This window comes from Kogia breviceps, chromosome 8, assembly GCF_026419965.1.
Source record: "Kogia breviceps isolate mKogBre1 chromosome 8, mKogBre1 haplotype 1, whole genome shotgun sequence".
Classification (NCBI taxonomy): domain Eukaryota; kingdom Metazoa; phylum Chordata; class Mammalia; order Artiodactyla; family Physeteridae; genus Kogia; species Kogia breviceps.
The window spans coordinates 8,589,085-8,608,224 of NC_081317.1; the positions used below are offsets into that span (position 1 = coordinate 8,589,085).

Genomic DNA, 19,140 nt, shown 5'->3' on the forward strand with positions numbered 1-19,140 from the left:
TGCCTGATGTCCCGAAAGCCCCTGTGCCCTCCTCGACCCTGCAGACTCGCTGACAGCAGGTTCCTCTGACTGCAACAGGACCCGGCTCACCCGTACCAGCTGCACCTCTGGGTGCCACAGCCTGGCTCTCTGCTCAAGAGGGCACAGGTCACTAGGGTCAGTGAACCCACTTACCAGGAACACATGTTGGGCTTCATAATCCCAGGCCAATAGGATAAACCATCCCAGCACGTCTCTTTCCAAACAGTAGCCGCTGTAAAAAGTAGGGGGGATAATTCCATTTACACGATGTTCCAGACAGTAAGACTTGTTTCTCAAGGCACAGCAAGGTCAGACCAACTATAGTGCTAGAAGATCTGATTTGAATCTGTTCTTTGAAATGTCAAAAACCTTCCCCATAGATCAATATGTGATATCATTAGCCTATCAGGTAGCACAGCCTGTCCTAAAATCACCGGAATTAACTTCAACTTCTTCGGTCACTACTCCTTTCCCACCATGCTTTGGATACATGCTGTGGTAAGCATGGGAGGGTCTGCCTGGGGACCCCTGCCTCAGAGTGCATGCCAGGGAGGCAGTACCCAGCCCACCCAGCACGGGGGCACCCTCTCAGCCACCCACTGGCACACACAAGCATCCTGTACCCGGTGCCTGCAGAGGGCCCCGGGGCTGGCTTGTTTTCCTTCCTCCAAAGCGCCCCCTCCCTTGGCCCCCCACAGCCAGGTGGGCGGCTTCATGACCTCCTTCACTGCGAAAAGTTGCCTTCGGCTCCTTCGGATCCTTCCTTTAACCTAAATGTTTCCGCGTCTTCTCCTGACCCCCCGCTCCCACCTCTGAGGAAGAGGCGTCCACCGGAGACCCAGGGCCGGCACCCCCCTCTCACCTCAGTCTCCTCCACTCTCTCCGTCCTCCCCTCGGCCTGAGAACATCCGCAGTTTTCCCAGTCTTCCAAAGAGCTTCGGCCCTTGAACTTCAGGCTGCTTCCTCCCCACCACCCAAGCAACACCCCGCCCGACTTCGGGTCAGCAGGACCTCCTAACGGCTGAGGCTCAGGCTAGTGGCCGAGTTCTCGGTAGTCTCCAACACAGTTCACCACTCCCTCTTTCTGGAAACTCAGCAGCAGCCTCAAACAATGACCCCGTGCTTCTCCCGTCTCCTCGGCCTCTCTGGCCACCTCTGCTGGCTCCTTTCTTCTGCTCACCCCCTTCCAGAGCTGCCTCGCAGCCCCTCCCCCCAGGCCCCTGGAACCCAAGGTGCTCAGAGGCCAGGCCCTACCTCCCTCTCCAGCTTCAGCCCACCCTCCCCTGGCCCACACTTCGTGCTCCAGCAGCAAGAAACCAACCCAAACACAGCCCGCCGACCCAACCGACTGAGGCCCCCCGCTCACCACCTGCTTCCCGCAGCCAGGCCCGGCTCGGGCTGCCCCCTTTTGTTGTGACCTTGAGTCACAGCTCATCAAACTTTCAGATCCTTCACCCAAAACAGCTGAAAAAACATTAAGCAAGCACCTCTAACATACATATTTATTCGTAAATTAAATATATGTTCTAAAGTACCGACACATTCTATACATTACAAAACAAATGCAAACAATTGAAGGAAGAGATAAAGATGAAATATGTTAAATTATTTTATTCTATAATACAAAAAACTTTCCTTCTCATTATCAGTAATAATTTTAGTGAGAGCAATGTGACTGCTATGCTTCCTTTGACAGAGTTTTAAATAAACTTTACATGGAAGTACAGCATATGTGCAGAAGAATGCAGACGATAACACAGTACCAGCGCACAGGTCAAAGGATTCCCGCAAAGTGAACATACCCGTGTAACAGCACCCGGATGGAGGAACATCACGAGCCCCGCACCCCCTTCGATCTTTACCTGCCTCCCAAGGGTGGTCACCACTCTGGTTTCTAGCAGCAGAGATTACTTCTGTCCGTCTAAACTTTACATGAATGGAGCCATACAGTACGTAACCTTTCATGCCTGAATGAACATTATGTTTGTGAAATTCATCCCGATTTTTCCTTTTTCATGGTTGTTCATGAACTCGTACTGATCACAGTTTCCCGCTGTGGGGGCCGACCCTGCGTCTGTGCGCTCTGCTACTGACGGACACTGGGTTGCTCCCAGTCTGGGCTATCACAGCTGTGCTGCTACAACACTCTTGAGCGGGGCCATTTGGTAACACATTTGCATGCCTTCCTGTTGGGTTGATGTCCAGAAGCAGAATTGCTGGGTCATAAGGCGAGTACGTGTTCAGTTTTGGGAGATGATGCCAAACAGTCTTCCAAAGCGGCTAAGCCAACTTACACTCCCACCAGCAGGGTATGAGCATTCTGGCTGCTTGGCATCTTGGCCAGCAATTGATATAGTTTTTTGGTTTTTTTGGTTTTTTTTCATTTTAGCCATCCTGGTCAGTAAGATATCACAAAGTAAGTATTACGATCACTTTTAAAGCAGATTGAAATCAGTGCTTCTTTCAAGCTCACAAAACTAAGGTGAATCAGAGCAGGAACCTAGGTCTTCTGACTCCGAATAACATACTATTTCTACTTGCAATGAAATACTATTTCCAACATAAACACCCCAACAAGAGGCTAACGCACTGATAAAAAGAACGTGCTTATGGACTATGTCAATCCCAATACCTGACTCATGACAGGAAAGAAAGAATAAAAGGGTCTATCAACCCAACTTTGAAACAGACATATATAAAAAGTCTGGAGATCTTTCTATCCCTCGCATTTGTACAGTTGTTTAGAGTACAGACTGTTCACATGCATGATCTCTGGTTTGAGCAGGAATTTTATTCCTGCTTTTTCTGTTAATTATGGTTTGATGTTATATCTTCTTTTAATAATCAATTCATTTGTATTCTATTTTATAATCATAATCACAATTATTTAGAAATAATTTTATATTTGAATGGTTCCACTCTGACTGCCAACCCTTTCTTACTCTGACTTGTCCGTTCATGGGCTTTCATTTTGACTCATCTCTCAGTTACTGGAGCATGCCTTCCAGTGATTACCCCCCCCACGCCCCCACCAGGAATGGTGCGTGGGTGTGGCAAAAGCTACACTCAAGGTGTGTCCTTGTAAGACTGAAATGAATTTCTGTTACCATCAAATGTGAAGTAAAACTTGGTTGAGTATGAAATTCTTGGGTCACAACCCTTCCCTCAAAACTCGATGAGTACTGCTCCACTGCCTCTGGCACCTGGGCTGTAGACAAGCCTGAGCCTAGCCTAGTTTTTTTTTCTTGGATTTAAAGGTTCCTTCTACCAGAATGCTAATGGTATCCTCTCACTATCCTTGAAATTAAAACAAAAACAAAAAACAAAAAAACTTCACCTGGGTATCTGAAGTGTTAGATAATTTTGTTACTTTTGCCTGGTTCATGAGGAGCCCTTATAATTTATGGGTTCAGGTCCTTCTTCGGTTCGGGAAAATTGAGGATTTGCTCTGGTCTCCGGTCTGGTCCATCATCCACATCTGTGGTCTCCTCTGTTGCTTTTCTGTCCCTTGTGAAACTGGCAGTTTGTCCTCCTCCTGACACCTTGAATTTCTGCAGTGCCACTAATTTCAATGCTGGCATATGTGGTTTATTTCCCCATGTTCTTTAAGTCCACAAGCTCCTGCTTCACCTCAGTCTGTTGACTCATCATTTCGTCTTTCATAGCATCTATAACTTCTCTGAGAGGACAAAGAAGATGCTGTTTGAAATTTACTTCAGTTTACTGAGTAAAAATTTGGAAACTTCTTTCCCAAAGCCTGATCTTCTCCATTGTGCACCCTAGTTTATTTCCCTTTATACTGCTGGATCTTTTCAGTGGGTCCTCTCTAGTTTAATTTTTCTATTTGTTCATTCTTGAATGAGGACAGATAAGACCTGGCCTGACATTTATCCAAAAATAGTACAGATGGGCTCCCCTTGGTCCTCTCTCCATTTACCCTGGTGGATTCAAAGCTAAGGTCCAGCACCATCTCCATCACTCATCAATGGTGACCACTCTTTAGTTAATGTCTTCACTTCTTTTGCCTATTTCCTCCTGTATAAAACTAGAAAGTTGAGCTAATCTTCAAATGTCTTTTAGCTCCACATTTTTAAAATACTTTTATATATCATCTAGGTTTAAAATTTCATTAGTTTGGAACCAACTGTCAAGGATTTTACTAAATATACATATAAACAAAAAATACCCTATTTCTTAAGAAAGACTCGCTGTACTCAACTTTTAATTAAGAAAACCACAAATATTAAGCTCAAGAAACAGACTTCATTTGATTATACATTAAAAAAAAAGAGAATTATAAATAACTTACCAAGAGCTAGCAGAGTACATGCCCCAGGGACGTACTGGGTATGAAATGTGTACAAGAGGCAAAAGCTAAACACAAGCAACTGAGAGTAGCCTTTCTCTCCCATTCCACCTCCCCACTGCACCTTCAGTCTTGTCTAAACACGGCACACCAGGTGGAAAGACTGTACCAGCTGACCGAGTCATGGCTGGGCCTGCCTTTCCGCAGCCCACAGCCATCCTACAGGGTAGCGTTGACCAAGAGCTTCCCATTGCACACGCGTCTCCATGCATTGTCCCATTTGATCCTGACAACACCTGTTGGGAGACTCAGTCCTCTGCAGTCTCTGGCACTCCAACCTGTCTTGTTGGGAATGCCAAGAATGCAAGGTCCTGACCACCCTTTACCTAGGCCATTTCACAGGGTTGTGTTGCAGAGAGCAACCTTGGGAGATGCGATAATGTCTCCCTCAGGGACAAAGGGCAGCCTTGCTCATTGCCTGCCATAAAGCAGCAGGTTCCCCAGGCTTGTGTTTCTCAGGTGTGACACAAGGCACAGCATCCATCTGGGCCCACAGTGTCACCTCCATGGGACTTGGGGGAAAGGAAACTGACACACACTGATGCTTATGCTGGTAATAAAGTCCTTTGTCTGACTCAGGAGTTATACATACCAAAAGATACCAAGTAGACAAGAAGGTTCTCCCTACTTCCCTCTACTACCTGATCCAGTAACTTGCCTCTCCTAGATCTTACTACAGAATTCAATATACATCTTCCCACCTTTAACTCCATTTTTTTGTCCTTTACCTCAAACTCACCTAGAATCCACTGCAGTAGTGGTTAAGCTTATCAATTCTTTTCAGCATTGAAATCCAAATGCCCCAACATAATAATCATTCCTTCCTGTGCTTCTGTATAACTCCTGATATCTCATGAATTTAGCTCCTGGGTAAGTTACCAATGAACTGACTTCTTTTCCATTCATCTGTCTTCCTGCTTTTACCCAAGCACCATGTGGATTAATAAATTATTGCCTTATAATAAGTTTTGAAGGCTCAACCATTTATAGGCTCCACATCTGTTAAATGGGGCCAGCAATGGTGAGGGTGGTCCCCAATATCCATCCTCCTCTTCTTCTTCAGTAATAGAACTTCTGGTTTTTAGATGGACATATGGCTTCCCTGAATACAGGTTACATTTCCCAGCTTCCCTTACTGCCATGTGTGGCCATAAGACCAAGAGAAGGCCAATGGGATGCAAGAAGTGTCACATGCAATTGCTGTAAAGTGGCCCTTAAAGGCTGCGATGTAGATGCAAAAGCTAGAGTTCCAGTAGCCATTTCAGGCCATAAAGTGACCTTGGTCTTAGAAGCCATCCCCAAGATCACCTCACGATGGAACAAGACAGAAGGAGCCTGGGTCTCTGACCATGTAGGCTCAATACTCTGAGCTGATTACCCTCCTGACTGCTCACACATAAGACAGAAACTTCAATCGTATTTATGTCTTCATTATTTTGAGTTCTCTGTCATTCCTACCCTAACCTACAGAAATGGCTCCCTCATAAAGAGAATGATAAAAGGTTATATGAGAATATGTATCACAATAGATACCCATTTTTATATTCCCCCAACAAAGGGGCAAGTGCTGTTTTTACACAGAGCAGGCAACTCAAACATTCGCTGAAACAAACAGAATCTGGAAGAATGAGGCCATTTCACTGCCTTAAAATTTTTTTTAACCAATTTATTTTCCCAGATGAAGATCGCTATTTTATCAAGTTTTATACAATGTATCATTGAAATTGCACTAAATCTTCACCAACATTTGGAGATACAGTATTGTCACTATTACTATATTTAGACTTCCCTGGAAAGAGCCAGAAATTGACTGATTGATTGACTCATTGATTTTCATCCTATCAATTCAAAACACTTAATATGAGGCTACTCTGCAATAAGCCTATTCATAAAAAAGAGACTTTGTGGAGTTGACAAACAGACCTTAGGTAAATAATCTCTCATGCCACCTCCCCCAGTGCCCACCATACACTGAGGGAGGTGAAAGAGGTGGTGACAATCTCTATCATCACTAAAGACTAAGGCTATTCACAGCCAATAACACTCCCCTGACCAAGGTTCCTGGGCCTGGGGCTTTTTCATCTTCCATCATGTAAACTTTCCTGTGATGCTCCATCGTCATCCTTATCCTCTCAGTGCTCCCGCCCGTAGGTGACATGCACACAGCTGACCCGGTTATTGCTGAAGTTCTTTATTTCACACACTTGCTATATGGGTGGGGTTTAGTCCAGTGGAGATATCTGCAGAGGTCCTCAGCTGATGATGGTACCATCATCGTCACTGTTAGTACTGTCATTTACTGAAGCAACACTCTGTGACAGATACTTTGGTAAGCACCTTACCCATAGGAATATACCACTTGGTCCTTACATTAATTCTCTAAGATGGGTATTGTTATCATCAGGTATTGTTTCAAGTGAGAAAACTGAGGCCCAAAGAGGTTAGATAACTTATCCAAGGACACACAGTCGATAAGAGTATCCTCCCTGGCTATGGCAGCAAGCCCTTGGGCAAAGGCGGGATTTGAACCCAGCTCAGTCTGACCCCCTACTCTCAACCATTTCTTTATGTTCCATCCCACAGAGTTGAACATGTTATGTTCTGTAAGGTACATGCACTCCCATCTATCCATCTGTTCCCTTCTCTTTGACTAAGCATTGGGGTTTCTCAACTCAACAAACATTAATCCCTTTTCTTCCTTTCCTGAGGAACAAGTGGCTTCATACCAGGATGGTTGGCCCTGGTATTAAGGACCGCTACTTCCCTCCAGGTATCCTTGATCCTGTCTCACTGCGCCTCAGCTGTGGCTTTCAGCACCTGGGTCAGTGGCAAGCGGGTCCCTGCCTCCACCCTACACTCCTAGGTCTTGGGGTTCAGGGTGATACTTACAATAGACATGTTGGACCATAGATCAGTCTCCCACTGGCTCTCTCAGATTAAAGGCTCTTCCCCAGGTTCTGTTAGCTGATCTGAGGCATTCTGTCCTACCAGGGGGATGGAACTCCATTTTGGCAACTTGGGACCCTCCCTCCACCAGCCATCTGAGTAGGTCTCAGGTACTCTTATAACTCTAAGACTTTACGTGTAAGTTCTGGAAATTCTACAGCAGGCTCTTCCCTGTTATCCAAGCTCAGGACACATGGGGGACCAAGGATGCACTCCCAAGTAACAAGGCTCCCACACCACTTTGGTCCAGGCCCAGGGGTTTCTCACCTTCAGAACTTCCTCCCACACGTCTGGTAGCTGCCTTTCCTGGGATCTAGACACATCCCCTTCCCACTGAGGTTGCAGACCCACCCTGAACCCCAGAATGCCAGATGGGGCCCCAACTTTCCTGCTTCAGGAGCCAGAGATTTCAGTCCGGAGAGCCAGCAAGAGAAGGCAGGGGTGGATTTCTCGAGAAGGTTCTGAGAGAGGCTGAAGGGTTTAGAGGCTGGATGAAGAGCCTCCTCTGCAGAGTCTTTCACACATGGAAGCAAAGGTCACTAAAACGACCTCTCTCATGTGGGAATGGCTCCGCTGTTAGGGAAAATAAGGGGGTTGGGGGTGGCACCAGAGCACTCAGCTTCCGGGGGGCAGGGGCAGAGGCCCTGCAGGGAGAGAGGTGGAGGGGATCCCACCCCCACCAATTTCCACACCATCACCTTCCTAGGTCACTCCTTCCTCACTGACCACCCCTCCTGCTTCTTCCCCAACTCTCCCACTGTGCCCCGCCCCGCAAGCTGACGCCCCCAGCAGTCCAGCCAGGACCCTCTGCTCCCTGCACATAACCTTGCTGAGTAGCTCCCACCTCCCCAAGGACCAAGGCGCTCTCTCCAGACCAGGGGGGCATCGGAACCACCTGTGAAAACCCTTCAACACACAGATGAGCAGCCTCTCTCCCACAAACACCACGGAGGGTTCTGCTGGCTCAGACCTCTCTCTGAGCTCCAGGCTAGCAGGTCAGATGCCAGGTGCTGTCCCACAGCGCCCCAAACTCAAAATGGCCAAAACCAAACTCACAACTTCCCCTCCCAACTCAACGCTCCTCTCACGTTCCTTATCCTGTGACTGTCCGGCACCTCACATCACTAAGTGAGAAACCCTGGCACTGCCCGCCCTCCCTCCCATCTGCTAAATCTCCAAGGAGAGAGGCCTCTACCTCGGTTTCTCTCGAACCCACCTTCTCCTCTCCATCCCCACGGCTCCCTCACCCATCTCCCAAATGCCAGTCTCCTCCCATACCACCCATCCTCTACACCAGGAGTATAACTGAAAGGGTTTCTCTCCTCCTACAACTGGAACAAATCTCCACCGGCCACAGGATAACAACATCCGAACTCCTAAGCACTGCCCATGAGTCCCCCTGAGGACTGACCCCAAACCACATTTCTGACCTGTTTCCTGCAACCCCACACAGCTCACCACACCTGAGCCACAGCATGCTCTCTCCTGCTTCTGGACCCCTGTTATCTGTTTCCTCTGCCTGTGTTCCCCTGCACCTGGGACATAGAACATCTACCTTTGAGATCCTGTGAGTCTGACTTGGTGCCATGAGCTTGCATTTCTACTACTTACCAGCCCCGACACAACATCATCGTCATTTATTTACTCCCATCTGTCGGCTGGTGGGCTTCTGAGGGCAAGGACTGCAGTGTCAGGCCCAGTTACATGCTCAGTAAGTGTTTACTTCATGAGTGAAACCACTAATGAGATCAAGGTGTTCTTCCACCCCAAGAAGCAAAGGAAGCAACCAATCTTCAAAGCAATAAAAATAAGACCCACTGCTATCTTGGAAACCATGGCAGGTAATGTTTCAGTAACAGATGCTTTTGGTGATAGGTGGGAGTTCTGAAAAAGAAGAGTCAGCAACAACAGACTCTGTCGGGCGTTTCCAGCACAGGTCAAGAAAGCAATGCCCTGACCACCAGGTCGTGAGCGCTGCAGAGTCCCCCTCACGCTCTGGGCTCTGACCACCCCAGCCGTGTGACTTCGTGAATTCACCACACCCTTGCCCCAACTGGGATCACGACACATGCAGTCACCACCTCTTCACCTTGCTAACTCCAACTCCTCTTTCCTCTGGGAAGCTGTCTCTGACCACCCATCTGGTTTACAGCCCCTGAGCACCTTGTACGCTTCTTTTGCAGCCATTGTCAGTGCTGTAATTAATCTTTCGTACACTTATTTGTTACGGTTTTTGTACTTATTTTTATACTTACTTAGCTTTACTACTAGACTGCGAGCCAAAAGACAGCAAGGACCAGACTTGTCTTTTTCCTCTACTGCAGCCCCACACTCGGCACAGTGCTATAGCACTCAGCAGGCCCTGAACAAGGACTGGATGGATGCGAGGGTGGGTGGGTAGATGGATGGATGGACGGCGGATGGACAGATGGACTGGCAGGCAGGAAGGTCTGGAAGACAGGGAAGAACAAGGAATAAGGCTGCCTTTCGTGACTGGTACAATAGTTTAATAACATCGAGCTCTCTTTACTCTGACGCAACCCTCGCAAAGCAACCTCAGATCTTAAAACTGGGGCTTTCCCAGTAACGAAAGGATGCACACACACTGGGGATATTCCTATTTACTTGGAAAGCAGGTGTCAGAGCAAAGTGACACACTTGGCATTCTGGCTTCATACCCAGTGATCTTCCTATAATACCAGGCTGTTCTCTCTGTTCCACAAGTATACTGGCTATATTGATAAAAGTAGGTTCCAGGGCTTCCTTAGTGGCGCAATGGTTGAGAGTCCGCCTGCCGATGCAGGGGACATGGGTTCGTGCCCCGGTCTGGGAAGATCCCACGTGCCGCGGAGCAGCTAGGCCCGTGAGCCACGGCCACTGAGCCTGTGCGTCCGGAGCCTGTGCTCCACAACGTAAGAGACCACAACAGTGAGAGGCCCGTGTACTGCAAAAAAAAAAAAAAAAAAAAATGTAGGTTCCAATAATCTCTCAGCTCCCTAACATCATGATGAAGCCCCCTAAGATCAACACGCATATTGCTAACAGACCACAAGAGGCACTGCCTTTTCTCAGCCAGCCACCATCGCCGAATACCGGTGCTGGGCACCAAGTCAGGTGTTAGCTCCCCTTCCCCACAGTCACACTGTAGATTCAACAGGGGACCCTGAAGCTGAGGTTTTCATCAGAGATAAATGCTTCTCCATGGACATGGTCTATGAGCAACGTTTACACGACCTGCAGGCAGCTACTGAGAAACTGCAACATACAAATGGAAGGGTTTCACAGGTGGAGAATCAGTCCGCCTGAGTATGAAACGCTGGCAAAGTCCCCATCCTCATGCGGAGAGTAGGAAGAGTGGACTCAACGCTCTCTAACCTTCAGATCAGACTGACCCTACAACTGACGAGCGCAAAGGCCACAGCAATGCTCACTGCAAAAGAGCCCCGTGGCAGGTACACCCAGAGATAAATGAGAGAAATAGGCTAACTGAAGCAACCAGCATCTTTTGAAACAGCAAAGTAATGCTACATATCAATCAGCAAGTAACTTCTAATCTTGTCAAAAAGCTTCCCAGAAAGAACTAATTCTAATCTTAGTTATCAACTATCAGCACATGCATCAATCCCGTACCTTCGCTATTTATAAGAAAGATCAGGGTTTCCTGGTCCCTAGAATGAAAGCAGACCTTAAACCCATCACCCCAAACTGAACTCAACTCCTCAAATTCAATGATCAGGAACACTAAAACAACTAAAACCAAGAGAAACTATTACAAGTACCTTTTGTCCATGAATCCCTGTTTCCCTATCTCACCTGTGATTCTTCCAATGTGTATCAGAAACCACACCTCGAGGCAACCCGGGCTGTAAGAAAAGACACCTGAGGAGCCCTCTGCGTCTCCCATAGCTCCGTCTTGGGCAATTCCTTCACCCTCTCTGAGCTTCCATTTTCTCCTCCGCACACCAAAGCCCACCCCACCTACCCTGCAGAATCATTATGAGGCTAAAGACACAGGTGTCAGAGACTTTGTAAAGTGTTGAAATATTTTATAATGAAGGGACCTCAGATCCAACAACCTTCTCATTTTATAGATTCAAATCAGTCACTGGGCACTCACCCTTTATTTCATTCATCCATTTAACAAGCATTTATGTACTACTTGCTACGTGCCAGATGCTATGGCAGGCACTGAGGACAGGACTGTGAGCAAAGCCACAGTCCATGGTGTGACGGGACTGCACACCCTGCACCACAACAGTCACACCAGTTACATCGAAGAGCACGTCATTACACCCGCGGGCCACGCAAACGATTTGCGTTTTTTCTAAGAGAAACCAGAAGCTACTGAAGGGATTTAAGCAGAGGGAACAACACACTCAGATCGTTCTGGCTGCCAAGTACTAGCCCTGGGCTAGGCCCTGAATACGGTGGGAAGAAGAAATGCGGACTTTGTGCAAAGTCTGGTGGGGGAGTCACAGGAAGCCCAGGCTGCTACACGCCAGAGCAGGGCGTTGTGGGAGCCCCGTGGGAACACTCCTAAATGCCAGTGGCCTGAAAGTGCTGGAGATATGGTACCTAGAGAGAAAAAACAAAACAAAACACAGCTACAGGAAGGGCACAAAATAAGAAATATCTTAAAATAGTGAAAGTCACTAATTCCACATAACAGACTTTATTGCCACAAAAAGAGACACAGCAAATTCTCCTGAATTTATTAACTTGTTTCCCATAAATATTTAATTACTCAGAAATGTATCAAAAACACAGATTCCCCTTGACCTACTTATCAAGCTTATACAAGAGTGGGTGAGAATTACTGTATCCATTAAATACGAATTTAATTACATTCATTACTCTTTCTTTTGTCTCTAATAAGATGATTTTCAAAGAAACCTTTGACTGTTGAGGCCAAACATTTACATTTTCTTCTGATTACTCAAATTAACTGTCTTAACCTTAAAATAAAATCTGATAATAAAAATATTAAAATCCTAAAGAGGGAAAGTATAATGTTGCATAAGTTTATATTAAAGTCCCATTATTTACATGGAATCACAGAACAGTGAACTAGAAAGTACTTGGGAAACCAGCCCTCAGTTCCTGGACGGGTCTGAGACAAGGCCCACGCTCGGGGTGACTCCACCCTGCCCCTCACCAGCACCTACTGCTTTCGTGGGCGTCAAGGCTGCGCGCACAGTCCCGGTGCAGGCTGAGTACTGCCTGCCACCCTAGGCGCTCCCGCCAGCCCTCAACACCAAGTACCTCTGGGCTTTAACACATTCCTTGTGCAATAACTCACATAACTTCCATAGGCAATAAGTTAACATCCCCTGCAAAAACACAAGCATCCTGACAGCCCTCTAACAATGGGTTAAGAGATTATTCTAGCTCACGCTGACTGGATGCTCATGAAGTGCAAGTACCATGCTAAGTCCTGTTCCTCGTCACCTCCTTGAGTCCTGTAAGAACCAGACGGAGGTAAGTACCATCACACTTCCTGTATTGATGAGGAAACAGAGGAGTGGTCACCTGCCCAAAGTCAAAGGGCTTGTGAGTAGGGTCAGGACACAAACCCACACAGGCCTGACTCCAGAGTCTGCTGTAAGTGCTGCCCTGTCCGCCTCTTTGACGCTCAGGAGATAAATCTCCTTCGAAGAACACAATGGATTTGAAAGCTCTGCAGAAAAACCAGGGAAGAATGTGCCTCTCCACGTCTTCATGGTCTCTGCTCTCCTCAGTAAGTGCAGGTGAGAAAAGCCTGACTCATGCCTCCCTTTGGGGAAAAGCCGTGGAACTGATCCGTGCAGGGGGTCAAAGAGATGGTGCTCGCGATGGTGCTGGGCTGGAACCACCTGTGAGAAGAGCTCATGCAAAAATGGGGGAGGAAACGCCTGTGGGCCTGTAAGGAAAGTCCCAAGGACTCCTTGAGCACTCAGGGACTTCAGAGCTGGTTTCTCAGATATCTTGGCCATCACCTTCACCACCAACTGGCACCGTCTACACTAGAACCTGGAGAAAACAGCCAAACAGGTGCTTCCTGGTGCTGCCCCAGCACCAAGGATAAATAAAAAGACAGTGAGCACTCTGTAAGCATCAGCTTCCCGTCAGGCACCACGCTAAGCAGCCCACGGCATTATCCCACTGAATCTTCAATGACGGCCCCCAGTAAGGTAACCCTGCCATCCCCATTTTACAAATCAGTTAACTGAGACTAAGAGTGGGGAAGATACTGGCCCGAGGTCACAGAGGTTGTGTGTGGAGGAGCCAGAACTGGAACCCAGATCTGGCTCCAGAGTGTGAATCTGCTTGGCCACTTCACTCGGCGTCCTCTGTCACCGCCAATCCCCTCCTGGTCACATTCTGTTTGCACGTGACTCCTCCACCAACCATCCGCTCCCCAAGGGCAGGATGGAGCTCCTTCATCTCCACGTGCCCAGCACTCGGCAGAGGGCTTGGCCCAAAGCAGGAGCGCAGCAAGGCTGGTGGATGGATGCCCACAGCAAGGAAGTGGCCCCAGGATGCCCCTCACAGAAGCCAACCCAACCAACTCTCCCCATCCTGATCAGAATCTACAGACCATCTACTCAGCTCCCTGAGGCCTGCTCCTCCGCAAGTCCACCTCAAGGGAAGGGTCAGCAGCCACACTTCTGGGGAAGGGGGAGGTGGGATTCAGCAAGTACGAGCAGTTCATTTTCAGACTTGTCCTTCTTTCTGTTTCCCCATCTTGTCCTGGAGCATCTGGAGCAAATAATTCATCCCTCTCGCACCCCTAAGACTTTGTAGGACAAGTATCACCACTCAGACCCAAAGCCTACCGCTAGTATATGGCACATGTGTGTCTCAGTCAGCACTCAAATACCTGGGGAATGAAGCAAATAGAGTCCAGAGTCTGGGATTGACCAGAGACCTATCAATAAGAGTCTGCCAACATTCGGTAGCATGACTTGTCTGAGCAGAGGTCCATCACGCTGTCCACCAACAGCCTACCCTAGAGACTCAGAAGCAAAGAAAGCAGGAAACTTTCCCTGTTTAGGGAGGAGACACAGGCATAGAATAATGCATGCAATAGTGAGGCACATGATCCGATCAAGATATACACACAATGAAAGCCAAGGGAGCACAGACAGGAGTGGTCACTTGTAGAGGAACTGAGTAGATTTCACAGAGAAGGGAAAAGGTGAACTGAGAAGCCATTCCCAAACCACCAAGGGAAAGTCACTGTTTCCTGCCTCCCTGAGCCCCATACTGCTCACCTCCCCACCGCTGAGCCCTTTTCTGTCATCCGTGACTTGTGTGCCTGTCTCTCTGCACAGTATGTGAGCACCTTGAGGGCAAGGGCTTTGGGCATTCTCCACGGCTCACCCTCAGCTGTCCAGTAAATATCTCTAACAAAGAATAAGAGTCTAGTTTAGATTATTAATAACACAGCAGCTACCCCTTCTTGAGCATCTACCATGACCTATTACTGCAAGTACTTTGCATACATGATCTCATTTCTTCTACACAAAAACCCCAAAAGGCAGATCCTATTATCACCATCCATTTTACAGATAAGGAAACTGAAATGCAGAAAGATTAGGTAAATTGCCCCAAGTCATACAGCCAGTAAGTGACAGAGCCGGACTTTGAATCATGGGCTGAATGAAAAATCAGTTTTCAATTATTAGTGAACAAATCACTTTTCCTTTCTTTCTGTGTCTGCCTTGCATCCAGACACATGGACTGCCCTTTACTCTACTGTTCACTGGAACCAAAGCCATTTCCTTCCTAGAGAAAAACAAGGGCTATCTCCTGTTAATCTTCTAAACATCAACTGCTAACCATTACTGAGTAAACATCATGGCGGGGTGGGGGAGAGTGGAAACACAAAATTGTGCTTAAGATATCAGTCAAAAACATCTATTAAGGAGGAATTGTATGTACCAAATGGAACATTTTCCAATGTTGGAACAATTTCCAAATAGATCAAGCAAATAAATAAAGAAGCAAGAGTACGTATAAGATGCTATTCTTTGTATAAGAGAAAAAATATATAACAAAACAAGAAAATGGTAATAGTGGTTGCCACTAGGGAGAAGACTGGAAACTGGCAGCCTGAGGCAAGAAAGACACTTTACAATTTGTCCCCCTTGAACTACTTGCCTTTTTAAAAAAAATCCATGTGTGATTTTTTTTTAATTCTTAAAAAAAAATAAGACAAAAACACCATTTAAATAAACTCCTTATTGCCAGGCCTTTTCCAAATGCTCACATACATATGACTGCAACCATGAAAAAAACCTGTATGTTTATGAAAAACTGGGTGAACTTAATTTGTGATGAAATAGGACTGTGAAACAACTTTTGTCTTTCATGTTGAGGTTCACTAATTTCACTATAAAGTTGTTGCAACATTTTTTTTCTGCTAAATAAAATGCACTTTGAAGGTGCAGATACGGCATACATATAAGCAGCAGAGATAATCTGCCACACCTTCTTCTGAAAGTCCTTCATCTGTCCCTTCGACAAGTATTTAATGAGCACCTACTATGTGCCAGGCAAAGTGCTCAACAGGTTTGTTTTTGTTTTTTTTTTTTTGCGGTACGCGGGCCTCTCACTGTTGTGGCCTCTCCCGTCGCGGAGCACAGGCTCCGGACGCACAGGCCCAGCGGCCACGGCTCACGGGCCCAGCCTCTCCGCGGCATGTGGGATCTTCCCGGACCGGGGCACGAACCCGCATCCCCTGCATCGGCAGGCAGACTCTCAACCACTGCGCCACCAGGGAAGCCCCTCAACAGGTATTTTTAAAAGAAGAACTAAACAACAGGTCACTAGCTTCCTCCCTCCTGCCTTTCGGGAAAACATGCCAATCAGAAGGCCAGAGCTAGGATCACTCTTGATGTTCACGTATTCTAACACCATCCTCACTCAGCTAAGAAAACTGAGGCCTGGACAGGGGAAGGGCTCTGATCAAGGTTACATAAGAAGCGAAGGCCTCAAAATTACTTGTCCTGCTCTCCTCACATGCAACATGCTGTTTTGTTGTGTTGAAAGATGGGCAGTCAGGGAGGGGCAGAAACATACCCTAACACTGACAGCCTAATATATCGGGTGCTTTCACAGATCTTGTCAAATTTATTCTTTATAACAACCTCTCAAGGTGGACACGATTATCCTTGTTTTACAAGTAAGGAGATGAAAGCTCTGAGAAGCTAAGAAACTGGTATATAAAGGCTTCAAATAACGTATCTCTCTGACTTCCAAGCCAGAGCTCTTACCCTCCATGCTGAAAAGGAAAATCAAGTAGACTGGAGCCATATCACAGAGAGCCCTGGATGCAAGATTTTCCATTAACGAAGTTTCTCTCTCAACCCTGGATGCTGTCACTCCAACAACACCAATCACAAAGCCAGTCCCCTCATTACCCAACACATTTTCTAGCTCTTGTGTGCCACCAAGTATAGGCTTTCCTTTTAACCCACACAGCATGATGGTTACCCAGAGCGCAGCAATCTCTGAGAGACATTTACATCGTTTCTGCTGGGACAGAATGGGATAATTCACACATGCTGCTTTTAGAGCCCCTGGGTGCCTGCCACACAAGCACGGACCCCAGTCAGGACCCATCCCTTAGATGGCATCCCCATGATGCCACTGGGTCACCGCCGCACCAGGTGACCCAGCGTGGTAGTGAGAGAGGCCAGCACCACGGAGGTTGGTCCCCCAAAGTCCCACAGCAGCTGAAGTGAAGAAAAATGCAGGCCAGTACAGGAGAAGCCTCCTCCTGCTTTCTCTTCTGTCCCTGCAACACAGGCAGCAGGAATTGGTCACACCGCTAGTGAGCAGAGGCACTGTGCAATGAAAGGTCACACGTATGGGTATGGGACACCCTTCCAAACAGGAGGGAGCCCCATCACCTCGCTTTCTTCTCTCTGCCCGGAAGAAACCTAACAAAGTTCTGGCATTCCCCTCTTGTGGGTGTCTTGCTTCTGGCCTGTGGTAAAATCAGTGTCAAACTTGGGTGGGGAGGGGAAATTCCATAAGGCTCAAGTCTAAGCCTCAGGCTCCAGTTCAGAGTCCTCACTGGGGTTGGGGTCTAAAGGTCAGCAAACAATGAAATGTTCCTGTGCTTTCCATCTGCCATCCTCCCCGCCACAGCTCCCTCAGAGGCCTCACAGAGAGCAGCAGTCACCATCTCACCACAAACCTCATCCCAACCTCGAGCAAGAAAATGGTCTACCGATTAGAAATCCCCTCCTCTTTCGACCCTCAGTCTCCAAACACAATCTGCCCATCGGCACAGAGGCCGCAGACTCACAACTTTACCCGACGATGTGCCCAGTAGGCACTGTTCCATCCCATCCTCACATCCCCTGAGAGGCGCACAAGGCAGGAACCAGGATGCTCACTTTGCAAAGGAAGAAACAAAGCTCAGAGAGGTGAAATACTCTCCAGGTAACGCAGAGGTAAAAGCTTCTGAACCCTCACTCCTGTTCTGCCCCCTCACCAGGCTGCCATTTCCGCCTTTTGGAGACGACCACTGTTAAGATTTGCAGCAACATCTGGTACCAGGAGCCCGCAAGCCAGAACCCTTCAAGCTTCACACAAACTACTCTGCCAGCACACACATTTCTCAACAGCTGATGGAACGAAAGCCAACCGCCCCACCAATCTAGGAGACAGGAAAAGCCCTCGAGACTGAAAAACGGGGCGCCCCACTTCAGGGCACGGCATGGCATGGGGGAAGCCGCAGGCCTAGTAACCAGGGCAGCTAAGACCAAGTCCGACTCAGGAGACGCACAGGCAGGCCTAGCCGGCCCTTCCGGCCCAGCCGCAACCTCGAAGCCTCCAGAGAATCCTCAGAGAGCCCAAAGCTCCTGCTTCCACTCAAACTCCCTTGACAGCGGGGAGGGTGGCATTCCCTTTTCCCGCGACCACTCACCCTTTGCCCGCTTCTCACCTGGGGCCCCGCTTCCGGACCTGCAACCACTTGGGGCCCCGCCCCCCCCCCACCGCTGCGGGTCTCCCGAGCCCCGCCCCTTGCACCTGTGGTTTCCTCAGGTCCGGTCTCTCCGCCCGCTTTGGCCTCACCTCACAGCCCCCTCCCCCGGTAAACCTGTGGTCCCACCCGGCCCCGCCCCCCGCACCTGCAGCCCCCTCAGCCCCTCCCAACTGCCCCCTCCAGCCCCGCCCCCCGCACCGGCGGCCTTTCCCCACCTCCACCCCCACACCCGCTGTACTCCATACCAAAACCCCCATCCCCACCACACACCTGAAGTCCCCGGCCCGGTCCCCGTACCCGAGACCGCCGGACACAATCCCCACACCCACCCCCGGCCCCGCCCCGAAGCCCCTCCCCGGCCCAGCGGCCCCTCGGGGTCCCGCCCCGCACACCTGCAGCTCCCTCCGGCCCGGCCCTCAGGGCCCCGCCCCGCCCCGCCAGCCGCTCCTCTCACCACCCGCTCTCGCCGCCGCCGCCGCCGCAGTCCCGGCCGGTCACCTTGACGCGGGCCGCAGTGGCTGCCGCCGCTTCCTCATGGCCCTGGGAGCGGCCCAGGGCGGCAGCGGCGCCTTCGCTCGGAGGCCGGGGCCGGGCCAAGCCGGGCCAGGGCCGGGCGCAGCTGGAGCGCGGGCCGACGAGGGAGCGGAGCCGGCGCCCAGCCGCAGTAGGAACCGTCCTCTCCTGGGTCTGAGCGGCGGGCCGCTCAGCCAATCGATGCGCGGCGCCAGACCAGTCTCCCCAACCAGCTCGTCTCAGAGGCGGAGACACGCAAATCGACCGGCTGGGCGCGCCAGTGCGCAGCCGCTGCAGCCCAGGTCCTCCCTGG

At 49.0% G+C, this 19,140-nt stretch overlaps 1 protein-coding gene across 24 annotated transcripts in view; it reads right to left on the reverse strand.

The window, feature by feature from the left end:
- RALGPS1 (Ral GEF with PH domain and SH3 binding motif 1) overlaps positions 1-19,003 on the reverse strand; it is a 294,874-nt gene extending 275,871 nt beyond the window's left edge. For 10 of the 24 annotated variants that reach the window (XM_067040709.1, XM_067040704.1, XM_067040702.1 and 7 more), the window contains exon 1: positions 18,769-18,977. The gene's annotated coding sequence lies outside the window, so the exon portion shown is untranslated. The other 14 variants (XM_067040699.1, XM_067040693.1, XM_067040710.1 and 11 more) reach the window with 12 other exon arrangements.
- Between the last annotated feature and the right edge of the window lie 137 nt (positions 19,004-19,140).